This window comes from Podarcis melisellensis (assembly GCF_964234715.1).
Source record: "Podarcis melisellensis genome assembly, chromosome: 6".
Classification (NCBI taxonomy): domain Eukaryota; kingdom Metazoa; phylum Chordata; class Lepidosauria; order Squamata; family Lacertidae; genus Podarcis; species Podarcis melisellensis.
The window spans coordinates 28,559,768-28,578,433 of NC_138538.1; the positions used below are offsets into that span (position 1 = coordinate 28,559,768).

Genomic DNA, 18,666 nt, shown 5'->3' on the forward strand with positions numbered 1-18,666 from the left:
TGAACCCACATGTCAGAACCAAAAATTTTCATGTGTTTGATGTATGGCTTCTTGCCAAACATCTTCTCATAGGGGGTACAACCAATTGCTGAAGATAACCTGCGATTGTAACTGTAAACAAAACACGAGAGAGATTCAGCCCAATAACTCTCTGGAAGATTTGCATCATGCAGCAAGGTTTTTAACCCTTGAAGCAATGTCTGATTTGCCCGTTCTGCAAGTCCATTCTGCCATGGCGAGCGAGGACTAGACAAATCGTGTTGAATTCCTTTCTCAGTCACAAAAGCTTCAAACTGCTGAGAAGTGAATTCTCCCCCGCGATCACTGAAAAGAGTCTTTATCTTCTTACCATGCACATTTTCCAACCAAGCACAGAATTCCTTGAACCTAGGAAAAGCCTCTGATTTCTGCTTGAGATTGTACACATAAATATACCTGGAAAATGCATCAATGAGAACCATGAAGTACCTGTTTTCACCCAAAGAGGGCGCTAGTGGTCCAACCAAATCAGCATGAACAATCTGGTATGGTTCTGTAGCTTGCCTACTAGACACCTTACCTTTCGCAGCCATTTTCACCTTGTTTGCTGCACATGCCTTGCACTTCATGTGGTACCTGCAGGGTTTAATAGTCATGCCTTCAACCAAGGCAGGCATTTTAGATACTGCCTCAAAATGCAAATGACCAAATTTTCTATGAAAATCGTGAATACATTCAGCATGCAAACTTTTGTTAGAACCTGCAATGCAACAAGTGTCATCCTGCACAACATCATCATAATACAAAACATACAAACAATCAACATATTCAGCATACAACACATAATCATTTTTCTTTGTGATGATGCACCTTTTGTTCTTAAAGGAAACGTCAATTTTCCGCTCATTCAGCTGTCCAACGCTGAGCAGATTATGCTTGGCATCCGGCACATAAAGCACATTCTGTATCGATAAGTCCAAACTGTGAAGAACAACAGTTCCGTAGCCTTTACTGGGAATTGTGTGGTCATCCGCCTGGTGAATCGCACCTTCCTGCGGTGTAAAAGACACGAACAGTCGCTTATCGTTGCACATGTGGTGGGTCGCCGCTGAATCAACAACGAAGAAAGATCTAGACGTCTTCTGGACCTCTGCAACCTTTGGAGTGAAGCGTGAGACCATTGCCTTGTGCTGCGTTGTCCTGGACACCGGACCTTTGCCTTTGCCTCGGCCTTTTCCACGCGATGAGCTTTCGCTGCGCTGCTCTGTCTTGGCCCTGGGATTTCTGCATTCCCTCTTCATATGGCCTAGACGTCCACACGAGTAGCATTTCACTGCCTTCAAAGCTTTGGCGCCATCTGGTGGTTCCACTGCACTATGGGATGACGTCTGTGAAGTCTCCCGCTTGCCCATGCAGCTAGCACCCCGGCGATCTGCTTCATTCTGAATCACGGCAGTAACATAGTCCACTGTCAGCTGAGCAGTTGGTTGTACAGCAATCTGAGTTGCAACAGACTCCCAACCTGAACCCAAAGATTGTAGTATCATGAAGGAATACACAGCCTCTGGAAAGTTGAGTCCTCTCTGTTGCAGCTCATGTCTCAGATTCTGCATCTCCATCAGATGTATACGCACATTTCCACCTTCAGCAAGAGCCATATTATGCAGCTTGTTAAAGTAAAACATAGTGGATCCAGCTTCTGTCCTCAAGTGAGCCTCTCTCAGAGCGTCCCAAATTTCTCTGGCTGAGGTCTTATCACGCAATAGACAGAGCTCTTCTGGGGATACTATCAATGTAAGAGTTCCCCTTGCTTTGGAATCCTTAGCTTCCCATGCATCTGTAACTGGAGCTGGGGGGGGGTGTCTGTAATAACTTCAAACAGACCCTCTTTCCGCAGAATAGCCTCTGCATAGAGAACCCAGTCCGCATAGTTTTTCTTATTGAGCTTAGGAATCCCACAAGCATCCTGAAGGGCCATCATGACTCTGGCATTAGCCTTCTGCGTCATCTCTGCTGCTTTAAATCAGACTGCTTTATACAAGCTGTGTCTGTACTGCTCTGTTTATCTGCAGCTGCTTCATTCCAAAAGCGCTTTTAAAAGTTACTTTCGATTTCCCCAGCATAGGGATTTATGCCTGTGAGCCTTTTGCCTGTGCCCGGCAAAATGGCTTTAAAAGTTCAAAGTCCATCCATAAAGCCATTAATTAGAAGTTGGCAGGCTGCCCGGAGCAGTAGCACATACCTCATCAATCATCTTTACGCGCAGAGCAGATTCCGATCCGATCTGTCCCTCTGCATTCCGATCCTTTGCCGGCACTCCGATTCGACTTCTGGAGCCCATGACCATGTGTTAGTAATAAGCAGCCAGCCCGTGCACAGCGGAAGGATGAGGAGTACGTACTACATACTCTATATTGCTTTATTTACAGTTCAAAGCTGGTATGTTACAGATAAACATCTTGCCTCTGCCGGAGCAGAAAATGCATCCTCTCTCCTCTAAAGCACGGAGAGAATCCCATACTGAAACTGCAAAGAACAGTGAAAAACAGGAAACCAGTGTACGTCACATCCAGTCTCCCTTTCCCGTGGGAAAACCCAAACAGTGCATTGACTGTGGAATGTAAACAACCTGTCTCGTGACAAGCACTTCGCTGCACAGAGAAGAAAGCAGAAACCAACAGGGAAACCCCAATGCGCTAGCACTGGTGCAACTATTTAGGTGAAATCAATTGGCTTACATGGGTGTTATCCAATGCTAGTCATGCTCAGAGTAGATCCATTGAAATCAATGGACTTAATTTCATTGACTTTACTCTGAGTATGGCTCAGCTGGATACAACCCAGTATAATTAATATTACCTCTCTCTTTCCCATGTGTATTTACATCTTCTGTATTCATCATCATTTTAACTCATAACATAGACCCCTCTTAATTGCATAGTTAAGAGTTGTTGATCCCTTATAGCTGTGCGATTAGTATTCTGGCAATGCATCATTCCTGTTTTTCTTCCCCCCATTTATAATTTAACCAGTGCCAAAGGGTTATTTTCATCAAACATAAAAAATGGACACTTATAAAAATGCATAGGTTTTAAATTGCTCAGCAGTTGGAGTAGCTATAAGAACTAGCCCAGGGAATAAATGTCTGCTTCTAACATTAAGCACGTAGCCTGTTTCCGTACCGGTTGAAACCAAATAGAACTCATTTATGCTCCTGTTCCATGGGATTGTTTTTCTTCCCCAACTTTAAGCTTCAATATCTCGTCTAATGCTTTATCATCACTATTAAAATGTAGTTGGCCGGCACGTACCCCTACTTTGAGTCAATCTGATATGTTCCGCTTAAGCGCCAATTGGCTGTGGCTTACTGACATTAATCCTCACTTTCTTGCTAGGTCCAAACTAGAATGTTGACTAGCAAGTGTTGCTTTCTTTAGTAATGAGTACAGAACTCCTAAAACATACTTGCTTTTTCCAATTCGTATTGGTAACAACTGTTTTGCCAGCCCACGGGGAAACTGACTTCTCCAATCAGTGCAGAAAGCAGTTGCCTGACCCTTTGCACACCTCACTTTGAAAATGGAAACCCTAAGAGGATTTGTGCTTTTTCAGGTTATCATTATTATTACAAGCTCAGACTAGAAGGCACTGCTGCAGTTCTCCCCGGATTTGCATTCTCGTCATCAGCTGCTCAAAACTCCAGCTTTTTCTTCTTCTTCTAAAGCTGAATTCTGCAGCTGAAATAAATTCCGGACTCACAGGCACAACCTGTGCTTGATACACTAGCATTCAAATCCATATAATTGCAGGGTAGATAGGCATTTTAAGTCAGGTAGGTCAGTACCAGGTAAACCGTATCCCAGCACAACAACAATTGAAATAGCAGCCTTTCGGCATTTGTGTGTTGTGTTGCAAATTCATGGTTTCATAAAAAACCTTGCCATTAAGGTGAATTTTAAGAATAGTGTCCCCAGAGTCGCCTCTCTGATTCAGATAGCAAAAGACTATTCTTTTCCTATGCAATTTAATATATGTTACTTTGTTGGGCTAAACAATCTGTAATCCTTCTCCCTCTTGCTTTGCCTCAATACAATTTGGCTGAAAAAAGAGCCACAAACAGCAAATGAGATCAAAGGGGAAAAGTTGTTTATTTAAGAAATGGAGTTAAAAAGGAGAAAAAGGCAGAGACCAATAATAGCTACTTTAAAGCATATATGGTTTGTCTCATCATCTGGCTTTACTTTTACCATCCAAAGCAGCATGGCTATAACATTCTTTTCTTATGTAATTTATTCTTCTTTAGGCATTCAGCCTGGACACGTGTAGGCAAAAGAGAAAAAGGAACACCTCAGTGTTTCTGAGCAAGCTTATTTCGCTCCTCACCTGATGAGGCAGGATGTAAGCACATGCAGGCAAACATACCACAAGCCTTCTTTAGGTATTTGTGGTACTCGCGAAGGGGCTGTGGTTCTTCTTCTTCTTCTTCTTCTTCTTCTTCTTCTTCTTCTTCTTCTTCTTCTTCTTCTTAATTGGTTTTAATGTAAGTCACTTTGGGCCACTCTGAGAGAATAGCGGTTAACAAATATTATTATACCATATATGCTCTTATAACCAAATGGTACCAAATGGTCTTCCTATGCCAATGTTATATTTTGAAATTCAGATAAATTAATAAACTTTTAGGTATTCAATTTTATCCGTATATTTAATGAACATTTTATATTCTATGTAAACCACTTAGAGAAGTTAATAATGATTAAAAGATATATAAATTCTGTTAAATAAATAAAATAAACAGATGTCTAAAAAGTAGTGCTGCTGAGTTATCAGTCATATTTTCCCCTCTCATGATTTTGCCTACACTTTTTCTTAACACAGGTATGTTGTGTTTATTTATTTATCATATTTTTTAAAAATGACTGTGCCACCTAGAGAGGTCACCCAATTAAAAGAAATCTCAGATGATTAATTGTATGGGGTTGTTTTTTTTGGCCAATTAATTGCTTGTTTATAGCTGCATATATTTGCATATGAATAACATTATTTTGAAGGGGGGAAAGCATACTTTATTACCTGATGAAGATTCATTATAGCCACCCCTTCCTTTTATTAAAAGCAAATGTAGAGTTACATTGCAAAGTGCAACATACAATAACAATCCACTTAGCATTATATACAGTACATTGTGTTCCCAAGGATTGGCAGAACAAATAGGTCTTAAGCTGCTGCAGTCAATCTCATCGCTGTTGTGAGAAAGTTCCATACCTTCTTTGAAGGTTGGCTGGTACTGGGGAAGGCACTCTTTCAAGTGTATGGGTCCTCAGCCATTTTGGGCTTTGTCAACTAGAACCAGTGCCGGATTCAAAGGTAAAGGGACCCCTGACCATTAGGTCCAGTTGTGAATGACTCTGGGGTTGTGGCACTCATCTCGCTTTATTGGCCGAGGGAGCCGGCATACAGCTTCCGGGTCATGTGGCCAGCATGACTAAGCCGCTTCTAGTGAAACCAGAGCAGCGTACAGAAAGGCTGTTTACCTTCCCGCCAAAGTGGTACCTATTTATCTACTTGCACTTTGAGGTGCTTTCGAACTGCTAGGTTGGCAGGAGCAGGGACCGAGCAATAGGAGCTCACCCCGTTGTGGGGATTCGAACCGCCGACCTTCTGATCGGCAAGTCCTAAGCTCTGTGGTTTAACCCACAGCGCCACCTGTGTCCCAAGTGCTGGATTTACATATAAGCTAGACAAGCTATAGCTTAGGGCTCCACTCTCTTGGGGGGCCCAAAATATTTAAAGGGGGGAAAAACCTGGATGCACATTTCCAAAATACAAGATAAAAAAAACAAATAAAATAAAACTTCATACAGCAACAGTGTTTTGTGTTGCACAGGCTCCTATTTTGTTATGTGCAAACGGCTTTAGATACCTATTAGGTCCATAAATTACATGTAGCATATATTCAACACAAAAAACAGTGACAATTTGTTGTTGACAAAGGACAGCTGGACATATAAAGTGCCCCATTATCTTCAGTAGCTTAGGGCCTCATCAAACCTAAATCCGGCCCTGACTAGAACCAGCACCTTGAATTAGGTTTGGCAGCTCACTGGCAGCTGGTGCGTTGCTCTCAAGACTTGTGTCATATGAACACAAGTACTTTTATTACAGTACTTTTATTAACAGTAATCATAAAAAATACTGTCTGATAAACACTTCAAATCAAATGATGATAATGATTTTATTATTTGTACCCCGCCCATCTGACTGAGTTGGCCCAGCCACTTGGGGCAGCTTATAGCAGATATAAAAACATAATAAAACATCAAAGATTAAAAACTTCCCTATACAGGGCTGCCATCCAATATCTCCTAAAAGTTATACAGTGGTACCTCGGGTTACATACGCTTCAGGTTACAGACTCCGCTAACCCAGAAATAGTACCTCGGGTTAAGAACTTTGCTTCAGGATGAGAACAGAAATCGTGCTCCAGCGCTGCGGCAGAAGCAGGAGGCCCCATTAGCTAAAGTGATGCTTCAGGTTAAGAATAGCTTCAGGTTAAGAACGGACCTCCAGAATGAATTAAGTACTTAACCTGAGATACCACTGTATAGTGATTTATCTCCTTGATATCTGATGGGAAGGTGTTCCACAAGTTGGGCACCAGGTACTAAGAAATTACCCTGCCTGGTTTCTTGTTAAAATCACTTTTCACATCGAGGGAACCACCAGAAAGCCCTTGTAGGTGGACCTTAGTCTCTGGGCTGAACGATGGGGATAGAGACGCTCCTTCAGGTATTTATTTAGTTAATCTAACTAAGGGTGCAATCAAGGGACTAAGTCTACCCCAGTCCTGCCGGTAAACCCCAGAGAATTGTCCTGTAAATGTTGCTGCACTACCACAGACTAACACAACAAGCTCTCAGACAAAAAAACTGTAGGGTTTTGTGAGGAGGAGATTGCATAAGATTAAAAAGCAATTAGTTAACGTATCATAATGGTAGGCTATTCCCATATAATATTAATATGTATGTAGTGCTTTAGAGTGTTCAAAGCAATTCACATCCATTATCTATCTCAGTCAGTGAGCCTTCCAAGAACTGTATAAGGAATTATTACTCCTATTCTGAGGAAGGGTGGCTGAAGCTGAGACAGAGTGGTTTATCTAAGGACCACCTAGTGGTTCATTAATCAGATTTTGAGATCTGAACCAGAGACATCCAAGCCAGCCCACTTAGGTACCGTTGCACCAGCTCTCTGTAATGGCTGGTTACTAAAATGAATAATGAATTATCTTCCAATTTACTTGTTATATTGGATGTAAGGAATGTGCCAGTTTAAACAACAACAACAAAAACCCACCTTGTGGCTTACTCATATGTAAGCATATCTTAGAGTGTGATGTTAGGCAGTATTTCATAGTGTTAAGAAGAGCTAGCAATATTCTTTCGGGGGGTATTATTCTTAAGCCTACCATAAATATGATGGACTTGGGATGTATAACGGTGTGGATTATAAAAGCAGAGATGAAGTATATACAACAATAAAAACAGAAAGATGCAAGGAAAAAACACACATAGTAAAAGGTGTCTACAAAAATAACTTTACAGCAAAAAGGGGAGAGATTCTTATGTGTGTTGAATATTGTGATTCCAAGAACTCCTCTCAGAAACACAGCTCAGTGAGAAAGGAGACAACTCCAAGGGGTCTGGACTGTGAGAGATTTCCAGTGTAAGGACAGCTTACATTTCTGGGCCGGGGGTGGCAATTGTGGCCTGGCCATAGCTGAATGCAGGCAGCCATCCAGTTCCTGTGGGGCCGTAGGAGGACACAGGAGCTTGCCTGTGAGGCAGCCAATCGTGGGCAAGCAGGGGGGACAGAGCTTGGAGGGCGGGCCAGATGGAAGACTACAGGCCCTGTTTTCCCTCTGGTCCACTCCTTGAGATTATAAGTAGGGACTGCCTGCACCTGGCAACACAGTCAGTGTGGGATTTTGTCACTTGAAGAAGAGCTCCTGGGCCTCCAAAGCAGCTGAAGACACAACAAGCAGAATCAGTGGTGGAGCAACTGGGGCTTTGGAAGAGGCTGAGCTCAGATGGAAGCTGATGGGCCATAGTAGCTCCCCAAATGGTGATCTTGGAAGGGTCACCCTGATTTGATGTATGTCACAAGGCTATGGTGTCTATGGAGATGCCATGTTCTGAAACACAAAACTCATATAAAGTAAGTGGCATTTTCCACTTATTTAGCAATCCTACCAGACATATCTAAGATATTAAACCATCCCTGGGCTGCCTTAAATGGGGCATGTTTTAAGATATATTTTTTTAACTGGAAGAAGTTCTTCTAATGTCTCATCCTTCCAATGCAACGGGCAGAGTTCTTTACAAAATATCTCAACTAAGCAGCCAGATTCACCCAGTCCTAAATCTGTCAAACACTGGCTTGGGAGAAAAAAAATACACCACCCTATGAGAATTAATGAGCCTGGAACCAGCCCTAATTAGCCGCACTGACACCATTTGAATTAATAATTATAAATATACATTAGATCCACTCACAATATTATGAATATTTATCATGATCTGTAATCACATTGAAACCAAAAAGGCAAAAATCCAGCACAAGAGCATAAGATGGCAGCCAGCTCTCTCCCTCTCACTTGATGCATTTATTGTAATTAGCTCTTCAAATCACATCTCACAGGATTTACTCACATCACCAAGCTTAGCACAGGAAGAGCTAGTTTCTACATACTAACTTTTCCTTCCACAGCTTTTTTTTTAAAAAAAACTTTATTCACTTAAATGGGTTTCAGTGATTAACCATAGCAAAGCCACCCGAGAGAGCCGTTTCAAATCAGTCCCCAGGTAGAAGCTACCGAAAACCATTCTGGGTTGCAGGTGTGATATTTGAAAGCTGCTTTCAGCACACTTTGAATTAATTGCATGAAAACATCCATGCCACCAGGACCGTGCAGCAGTGGTGTGAAGACGAATCACCCCAAGACTTGGCCAAACCACACAGAGAGTGACTTTCATATATCACAGGAGCTACACAGAGAGTTCATATGGAGACAATTGTTGGCAGACACCATGCAGCATTTAAATTGGTCCTCAGTTCTCAAAGGTTACTATAAACAGATTATTTTTCTTTGGCCATTCTGTATGATTAAAGAAAGAAACCTTGGATTTTCCCATTTTCCCATTACTGGTAAAGCAATATCCAGTCCCCACACAAATGGTGAGGGGAGTAGACTTGCTGCAGGGAAAATAGCCTTGGTGTGTGATATCCCGTATCACACTGCGATGAACAGCAGGATAGAAACGTTTTAAATCTCAGGGGCTGCTGCCCCTGGCTCACACCAAACCCACCTGCCTCCCACTCTCATGACCCCCTGCCAACCCTCATCTCTCAGAGCTCACCCCACCCCCTCACAGCTTGCACAACCCCCTCACCCTCTCTTCCAAATTAGTCAGTCTTATGATTAAGAACTTGCACAACAGACTCTCCAAGTGTTTTCCAGGGACATCCCAGATTTAGAGAAGCAGTCCCAATTTCTGATTTGATCCCGGAATGTCCCAATTTCCCTTAGGATGTCCCTATTTTCAATGGAGAAATGTTGGAGGGTATTGAGTTATCCGACCCCTGAGCCATCTGAAGGCAATCCTGTATAGAGAAGCGTTTTTTAAAAAAATGTTTAATGTTTTATTATATAGTTGGAAGCTGCCCAGAGTAGCTGGGGCAACCCAGTCATTCAGGTGTCATTGTTTTCCATTGTTTCCTCCCACTTGTTCAGGAAATGAGAACTCTGTCTTCCCCTAAGTTAGTGGTGTTTCCTTTTACTTAACAGAAATGGCCAAAATGGGCAAAATAACACTCAAAGTCCAGCTATCCCTGTGCTTTCCCACGATCCAGCAGATGCTATTCTTACCTAAAGAGAAGTTGCTTGAATTATTAATGGTTTCCAACAGCTCAGCTTGAAATAATTTAGCATTTGAAAGAGAAAAGTCACCCTCATTATTCAAAGTGCAGAAACATTTTGGTTATTAAAAGTACCAAAAAAAGAAGAAAAAAATCCGTACAATTTGTCTTTCTCTCTCCAGATTCCAACAGCAGAATGAGAGTGGGAGAAACCTTTCTGGAGGTTAATTGATAACATACAATAGAAAGGATAAGTCCACAGATTGCATTTAAGCTCAAGACCAGCACATTTGTTCCTATGGTGCCTTTACAAGATGTTTAATATTTGCAATATGAGACTGCTTAATTTGCCCGGAGGTTTGTGGTTAGGGCTGGTCACATTTTTCATTGGGAATGAATTTTTAGATAAATGTAACACACTGGCAAGATTTGAATTGCATTCTCCCAGTAATGGCTGGATCACTGGGGGCACAGTGTGAGTGAATACAATTACTCCTTGAGTTCACACGACAGTGATCTTGGCAGTGGTGTAACATTGGACTAAAGAGCTGGGAGTGGAGAGAGGCCATGACTCTAGCTAGTGGCAGCACAGTTCTGCTCATTAACTGGTAGAATTAAAAACTGTGGCCAACCTACACAGGATTCTCTGACTTTAAGTGGTGTCAAGTGAAGGCACCCTGTGTACTTGACTCAACAGTATATGTATATGCAGGAGTTAAACATTAACTTCTGAACAGGAACAACATATTTTGCTATTCTGCAAACCAAAGAACTCTGTTTCAACATTTTGGGGCATGACTTCAGGTCTGAAAACTAATCAAGATCAGTAGTGTGTGTGTGTGTGTGTGATTTAGTTGAATTAGCTGCCCCTGTGATCCAAATGTGAAAAATTATGAATATAAGAATTTGTATTTGTATTTTTTGCAATATAGGAAACAATCAAGAACAGGTTGTAGCACCCTGCTTGTGGTTAACGCTTAGCTGGAATGAAATATTCAACGCAGCAACAGAGAAATTAAAATAATAATTTATTTGTCAGACAAATAAATGAGAGGCTCAGTGGTATATGGTTACCAAGCTCTGGCCTGCCTCCTGCCATTATGGCCAGCACTTATATTCCCTTAATCCAGCCCCCTTTGCTCCTCCTTGGGCTGCCTCTGTTCAATCAGCCTGGTTGGATTTCCTATTGGCTGATTGCTATAACTAATCACAAAAAGATACACCCATTTCCTTCTATCCTTATAAGGGAGACAAAGAGCTATATATATGACATATAAGTAATAATATATCTTACATGGAATCTTAATTACCAGCTCACCTCTTGCCCTATTGCCTTCTAAAACAAATGGTTAATCTTACATTTTTATCTTCAAGGATCTTGAGTTAATCATCATTGAAAGATCTCCTTCATTTGAGGGTCTTTTAAACAAATGCCTGACAACTATATATCAGAAGTGTTCGATGGCGTCTCCTGTCTGGCAAGGGGGGGCTAGGCTCATTTGCCCCTCTGGTCTCCTATTGCAATATGACTCTATGAATCTAGCATTTCTTAAATCCTTTGCATAATTACATTTAAGCCAATATATTTAAGCTATTATATTTCATACATTATCATAGGTAGCCTTTTAAAAGAATAAAGCTTCTCAAAGTAAAAAGGAAGGAACTCAGTAAAAAACAGCTTTTAAAAAGAAACCTCTTCTGTGTACACCCCTCCTTTCACCCCCCTTTCCAGCCTAAAAATAAAGTAAAAAGAAGCTTCTTCTCCAGCCAAGTCAGTTGTCTTTTTCACTGCTCTTGGCCTTTCAACCTTAGGAAGAAGATATGGCTCATTTTACTGGGAGGCACATTGGTATTATTTTACTATTTACCCATTCTTAATAGTGTTTTTTCAGCCTTGGGGCAGCATATGTAATTTCCCCTTTTTTTATGACTTTGAGAATTGTTTTTCTACTATAAATCAATGGGGCCCTCTTGTCTTAGGAGAAAACCTCTTGCCAAGGTTTTTTTCTGCCTGGCATGAAACCTTTGAAAATCTAAGCCCATTTAATTTAGGAACCTGATCAAGATATAAGCCAATATAAGTCTTGATTAAAAATGCAGTCTATATTCAGATGCCACATTCCCCCCTTTCAAGCTCAAGGACCTTGCTTACCAAGCGTCCTTGATAGCTTGATCTTCATCATATTCCTGAGGTAAAGCTCTGTATAGGGCCATGATATGAGGTAGAGTTTCATTCGAAATCATCTTGCTAATTGTACTTCTAAAACATGAGATGATACATGGCACCATACATAAAACCATTATTACTACCGTCAAGAAAAACAAGCAAGACAATAATATCCCTTTGAGTCCCGCAACATTAGGTAACCAATTGGTGAGCCATCCCATATCCCATCCTTCCCATGTTTATACTTGGACATGTGCTATATTCTCCATCTTTGTAGCCAACACACGGATTGCCTCACCATTATCAGAAATGTTAAAGCAACAGGCATTCCCTGTCAAGTTCAAGACTCCACATAGGCCTCCCTGCCTGGCAAGTACATAATCCATTCCCATTTTCAGCTGCATAATGGCGGCTCTACTTTCATCCAACTGTTGTGCAATAAGTCTCAAACTCTGGGCCGTTGCATTGGTTACAAGTTCCACTACTGCTTGCAATCGAATTATTCTGTTTAGATTATAAATAGGATCCCGTGCCCCTTGTATGAGCTCACCAGGATTCCAGGAGGCAGGATCATAATAGGCTATAATGCGCTCTGGCGGCCAATCATCAGTACCGCTCCAACTTTGGGTACTTCCTCCTGCTATACGAGAAATATCAGCATTCCTTCGTGTTTGCTTAGCTGAACTAGTGGGCATAATCCACATTGGTGGTAATACCCATCCCAGGAAACAAGTCCCACTCCATTTGGAAGGGAGTTTCTTGTATGCCCATTCTCCACATATCCACCACAACCATTGGGTCTGAGGTTTTTGGTACGTGGAGTACAGAAGGCGAAAATATCAAAAGAGGTAGAGAGTTCACAGTGCAGTATGTTAGATTGCCTTTTTCTGTCACAGTTATGTTCCACACCACTTTCCATGCATGAATAAAAGGAGGTGCACAGGGCAAGGTATTCCGAGTTCGATACGTAGTACCGTTTGCCCAGGTTTGACTATTCTTAATATAATCCCAAGTATAGTGACAATGAGAAGAGCCTATCATGGTAGAATCAGCTGCATCTGATGATTTATGTACACAGATTTCCCCTTGCACAGGTATAACTCGTATTGGTTTAGTTGAGTTCCAACCGGGGAAATTCTGTACTTCTGTTTGGTGTGGCATTTCGCTTACCATACCAATGGCACTTAATGGTATTGGTAATAAGGGCATACCTCCCTCTGAATCATCTGGCCCAAGAGAGCAAACAAGGCAATTAGTCCTATTTGCAACATTGGCTATCATCTCAGCTAAGCCTACCCACATATTGTGGTCATGGCGGAATCCATATTTAGCAAATTTGGTCAGATTCATGGACCCTTCCCCTTCCCAAGGGATCAGGATTAATAATAAAATCATGTTGATGTCTAGCATATGCATTCCTTCCACAAAAGATTACCTTATTGTGATAGCAAATAATTATTAGTCCCAATATAATTCCCCCAGTGACAGAAATGGGGAACCACCAAGACCGAAACATATATCCCGAGGATCCCCAATGAGTAATATCACTTATAATTGTTCCACAAGGGGGCAGTCAATCAATTGTATAAGAGAATCTTCCCGTTCACAATTGCTGGTTTAGACGCTCCTCAAGCTTCAGGCGTGCGCAGGTCAGCCAGCTTCCAGGTTGTGGCTGCAGCAGGCCGGTCGTCAAATGTTGCCCGTGACCTAACCCGCTCCCGGTAGGGCTAGATACAGGGGTTTTTGGAGAGAGTCAGTTTTAAAGGATTAGAGGGGTCACCTTTGCATGTCCAACTGCCTTCAGACTTCTTTAAACGAGAGTGATGAATCCAGGGGGTCACCTCAGCTACCTTCACCGCTGTTAGAATAGAGAGCAGGACGGTGTAAGGTCCACGCCACTTAGGTGCAAGTGGATCACGTTTCCACTCTTTCACCCATATGCTATGCCAGCCTGGAGCTGATGAATCGGCTTGGCAATGCTGCACGGCGTGTGCTTGAGGGCCCACCTGTTAAGATAAAAAACAAACAAACACGGGAGAGAGACAAAAACATGGGAGAGATTGCACTTGTCCCTGTGTCACATGGTCTCCTATTTGTTTGAGGTCAGTTGGAATATCCTGAACAAAGGAGGGCGGCCTCCCATACAGGAGCTCAAAAGGTGACAACTTAAGTCTTTTTGTGGGTGCGCACCGAACACGAAACAGTGTTATGGGTCAGCAAGCACATGGGGATATTAAAGCAGCCTGTGCTTTTCCTTTGCAGGCTTGGCACAGCCCGGCCTGGTCCCTGGGGTGCAGGGCCGTAAGAGATGGAGGCAGGCTGGGCCTTCTCCCTCCTGGGTGAAGCACCTGCCGGAAGCCTCGTGGCAATCATCCCCCCCCCCCCGGGGGCACACGCAACAGACACTGGGGCCAACGGAGCGTGGTGGGTTAGGGTGGCAAATGCCTCTCTGAGCTCCGCAGAAAAGCTGAACTTGCACCAGAGCCGCCTCTGACCCACATAATGGGCTATTGCCAGCTTGTATTTTAGGGAGCTGGTTTCTTGTTTTCAGCCTTGCAGCAGCAGTACCCGACTGCACACACTTAATGTGATCTCACAACAATCCTAGGAGGTAGGCCATGGTTATTCCCATTGTAGAAGAGAGGAGAAACGGAGTGATATAATGCCAGCAGTAGTATAAATATGTCCCCATACATGCACCATACAAATAAAGAGTGGACACATAGTCCTACAGATACAACCGACCCTTTGAGGGTGACCAAACTGTTGATGCGGCCCCCCGATGAATTTGAGTTTGACACCCCTGCTTTAGACATATTAGTGGGCTTCTGGCATGCCCTGCAGATGCCTTGCACAAGCGTCTGGCGGTAGGTAGTAAGCCTGGCCAGGTGATTTGCATTGTTTGGATCCCAATTAGGATCTTCCAAGGGAAAGTTGTCCTGGAGATGATGGTCAATATTATAAATATTTCCCACTCTGGCCTGCTCACGCAAATATATCTGTGCCTTTTCAATTATGTCTCTCCTTTCTTCAGTGGTGAAAAGAGTATTCAGGAGCTGGCGACAATCTGTCCAAATAGGACTATTACTATTGAGGTCACCAAGTCCATCATAGCCTGAGGTTTTTCTGCGAAAGATGGGGTGTTTTCCAATTCATCAGATCTGTAGTTGTGAATGGAATACATTGCAGGGTCGAAGTTCGAGGTGGCCGTGGTCCAGGTTGCCCATTAACCAGCACAGGCTCCTCAAGTGCATCAAATACTCTTCTAAGAGGGGCTACTACGTGACCTTTTTCTTCACTTTGCTCTAGGGGCCTCAAATCATAGGGGATGGTATTTGTCCCAAGGCGTTCTTTTAGCAGCTTTATACGCCTGGCTGTATTGCTTGCTGACCGATTAAGGTCTCCCTGTAACTTCTGTAATAATTCTCTAGGACTTGGATGTACAGGGGTTTGGGGTAGGCAATCAGTTGTTCCACTAAAAGAGACTGTAGATGGAGTTCTACTGGGACTCACAGGTGGAATAACCACTTCTGCTTGGGCTTCATTATAGGACTCCAATGCCTCCTGAAGATATTTATCATAATCTATCAAGGAATCAAGCTCTGTGACTCCACTCCCATTATTCATTCCAGTTTCTTGCCTTGGGGTTACAACTGGTGGAGTGTTTGGACTAGGCTCCCTTCGATGTGGAGCATAGGGGGGAGGTGGAAGCACCTCTTCCTCTGGTCCCTCAAAAATGGGTTTAAGTTTATTTGGCAAGATTCCTTTCCTAGCTTCGGCTTTTACAGCCAATAATTTGCATCGTTGGACTTTGCATTCCCTTATCCATGGAGGATTTTTTTTTTTTTTTAATGTGCTCAGCCAGGAATCTATATATGAAAATTGTTCTGGGCACCCTCCAGTTTCTTTGGTGATGTTAGACCAAAGTTTGCTTACTAAATTTATATCAAAGGTTCCCTGGGATGGCCATCCAGTACTTTGTTTTGGCTACCCTAATTCACATAACGTTCTCAAGCGCTCTGGCGTCATTTTGACTCCATATGCCCCTGAGAAGGCTTTCTTAAAATTATTTAACATACATTCAAGAGGTGTATTTCCCCCTTTGAACCCCCAACTCCCATTGTATGGCCCTGTGAAGTATCCACTCAGTCACTCACACACACGCCTTACTGGGAAACGAAGTAGTACTCACTCCACACTTAGGTCAGCTACACATTGTACTTTCTCACACATGCAATGCACTAGATACTTCAACCACACTCTACCTCCCAATCTTCCCTTTTCCCTACACCAGATCACCATCTGATGTACCCAGCCACCTAGCGTACTCAGTTCCCCTTTACTGAGACGCAGAAGTTTGATCAGGACTTCTCTTCCTCCCAATTAATTGGAGGGCCAAAACCCCTTAGTGCACTTACCCTTAGCTGGTTGCCTGTTTATTTCTCTGGTCCCCCCCCGGTCCGTCGCCGTCAGTGGGCAGGGTATCAGACAGACGAGACTTCTGCGTTCCCCCTGGAAAAATTTACCAGTGCGCGCTGGGAAGCAGTTTAGAGATCCTCCCTCTTGTACCCTGTCCAATAGGGCGAAGGGGCTGCGTTCCAGCAGACCACTTATCCGAGTCGCAGGCACCATAAAATGTAGCACCCTGCTTGTGGTTAACGCTTAGCTGGAATGAAATATTCAACGCAGCAACAGAGAAATTAAAATAATAATTTATTTGTCAGACAAATAAATGAGAGGCTCAGTGGTATATGGTTACCAAGCTCTGGCCTGCCTCCTGCCATTATGGCCAGCACTTATATTCCCTTAATCCAGCCCCCTTTGCTCCTCCTTGGGCTGCCTCTGTTCAATCAGCCTGGTTGGATTTCCTATTGGCTGATTGCTATAACTAATCACAAAAAGATACACCCATTTCCTTCTATCCTTATAAGGGAGACAAAGAGCTATATATATGACATATAAGTAATAATATATCTTACATGGAATCTTAATTACCAGCTCACCTCTTGCCCTATTGCCTTCTAAAACAAATGGTTAATCTTACATTTTTATCTTCAAGGATCTTGAGTTAATCATCATTGAAAGATCTCCTTCATTTGAGGGTCTTTTAAACAAATGCCTGACAACTATATATCAGAAGTGTTCGATGGCGTCTCCTGTCTGGCAAGGGGGGGCTAGGCTCATTTGCCCCTCTGGTCTCCTATTGCAATATGACTCTATGAATCTAGCATTTCTTAAATCCTTTGCATAATTACATTTAAGCCAATATATTTAAGCTACTATATTTCATACATTATCATAGGTAGCCTTTTAAAAGAATAAAGCTTCTCAAAGTAAAAAGGAAGGAACTCAGTAAAAAACAGCTTTTAAAAAGAAACCTCTTCTGTGTACACCCCTCCTTTCACCCCCCTTTCCAGCCTAAAAATAAAGTAAAAAGAAGCTTCTTCTCCAGCCAAGTCAGTTGTCTTTTTCACTGCTCTTGGCCTTTCAACCTTAGGAAGAAGATATGGCTCATTTTACTGGGAGGCACATTGGTATTATTTTACTATTTACCCATTCTTAATAGTGTTTTTTCAGCCTTGGGGCAGCATATGTAATTTCCCCTTTTTTTATGACTTTGAGAATTGTTTTTCTACTATAAATCAATGGGGCCCTCTTGTCTTAGGAGAAAACCTCTTGCCAAGGTTTTTTTCTGCCTGGCATGAAACCTTTGAAAATCTAAGCCCATTTAATTTAGGAACCTGATCAAGATATAAGCCAATATAAGTCTTGATTAAAAATGCAGTCTATATTCAGATGCCACAAGGTGAAGAACATAAATTTCACTGCCTAGTTCTCTTCATGAAGTGGGGCTAGGATATTGAGTAAGAATACCCTTCTCCTCAGAGGCTCTCTTAAATACCTGCTTGATTATAAACATTGCTTAGCAATGAACCATTTGGGTTCAACAATGCTAGGGAAATTCTATCATGTAAATTCTGCTCCTTTGAACCAGTGGCTGATCACCACCAAATAGAATACCTCGCTCACAGAAGTTTCCATTAGCAAAAAATGCTGAAATAACAGAATGTGTGAAGTGCTAGATGTGTTATCATGTACTACTTTCTGCAATATCCATTAGATGACTGTTGTCACCATCATTCCCTCCCCCACACCCCTTTTCATTTCTTCTCAAACCTTACAAATAATTTTGTAGATTTGATTGCACATTTTTTAAAAATAAAAAAGGTATGGATGAACCCACCTTTGTCTAAATTTATTCATGACAATTGAAAAAGCGCCTTAATATGAAATAATCATAATTGGCCCAGGGTTCCCGATTGCAAGGGAGATTCCTGTCAGTGGAAAGCTGCCTGTTCAGTGGGTGAGGACTGTTAGCAAAGTCACTTAAATAGTGTGGATGCAGTCCAAAGAGAAAATAAATTCTGATAGCACATTACTGAGAAAAACTGAGCAAAGACAGTGTCTAAATTGAGGAGAAAGAAACAGGAACATTTTGTCTTGTAAACACCAGGGAGACATTCAACTAAACATACAAGGAAAAACTCGCTCAGAACTACACAGCCAATGAGGTTACGTGCTACCTCATCAATCATCATGCT

General features: G+C 42.3%; 1 long non-coding RNA gene across 1 annotated transcript in view; it reads right to left on the reverse strand.

Moving 5' to 3' along the window:
- Positions 1 to 2,383: 2,383 nt before the first annotated feature.
- LOC309373223 overlaps positions 2,384 to 18,666 on the reverse strand; it is a 44,121-nt gene continuing 27,838 nt past the window's right edge. The window contains exon 2 of the long non-coding RNA XR_014169867.1: positions 2,384 to 2,499. This is a non-coding gene — a long non-coding RNA (uncharacterized lncRNA). The remainder of the gene's footprint in view (positions 2,500 to 18,666) is intronic.